The sequence below is a fragment of the Solanum pennellii genome, chromosome 1 (genome assembly GCF_001406875.1).
Source record: "Solanum pennellii chromosome 1, SPENNV200".
Classification (NCBI taxonomy): domain Eukaryota; kingdom Viridiplantae; phylum Streptophyta; class Magnoliopsida; order Solanales; family Solanaceae; genus Solanum; species Solanum pennellii.
Genome location: NC_028637.1, coordinates 74,549,349 through 74,550,466, shown reverse-complemented (window position 1 = coordinate 74,550,466; position 1,118 = coordinate 74,549,349).

Here is a 1,118-nt window from a genome sequence, read left to right as displayed (position 1 = left end):
ATATATATATATATATATATATATATAAATTTTTAATCCATTACTTATTATGTCTTGATAAATTCTAGTCAATCCAACTTTAAGAGAGATAAAAAAATGTTTATGTATTTTGAATAATTAAACTATTTGATTAAGTTTTTTTTTGAAAGAAAATAAATATTTATGAGAAATAATATAAATTATTTTTGAAAAGCTAAAAAGTTGGCTTTTTTCTGAAAGTATTTTAAAAATTTTTAACAAAACACTTATAACTGTTGAAATAGTGTTTTTAATGTTGATTGGCAAAACGTAAATTATTCATCACCAAAATATTACTATATTATTACTTTTTCTATAAATATATATATTTTATAATAAGGTGAGCAAATAAATTTAGAGGAGTTGTACCTCACATTTTTTAACTCAAAATCAAACCAATTAAAAAGCACCACAAATGAGTAGCTAATTGGATGATTTATAGTGGTTGAGACTTGAGAGTACACTATTTTTATATGTTGTTCTTCCACACTCCAAATAATTACAAGTCAATATTAAAAAAAAAATAATGTTTGAAAGTACCTTTTCCAACTTCCAAGAAAAAAAGTTGGCTCCCTAGAAAAAAAGATGGCCCTCGCAGACCAATTACTTTTGAAACTTTCAATAAAAATACTTCTTTCTTCTCAACTCTTCTTCTTCTCTTTCAAACTGTTTCTTCTCAACTCTTCTTCTCTTTCGCCGGCGATGTCGCGGGCGACTTGCCGGCGTTGTCGCCATAAAAATAATTTTCTCTTCTCTCTTCTCTGTACTTTTTTCAAGCTTTGTACTCTTTACGTCGTTGGAAATTGATTTTTTTCTTCCCCAATCTTTTCACTGCTGCGGTCAAAGTGTCCGGATTAGATTGACCGAATCCGACACGCACCCCGCACCTGCACCCACACCAGAGTCGTGTCGAGACGGGTTCGCCTGCAAAAATGAAGAGTCCGCGCAACTTAGACTACCTGTGCATACATGCAGAGTAGCAATGAATCGTTGACAATCATTTGATTCTTCAAAGTAATTGTTAACATCAATGCTCACATGAGCAAAGCAGAATCCATAAGGATGCAGTTGGAGAAGAAGAAGAACAATGCAGATGGAGA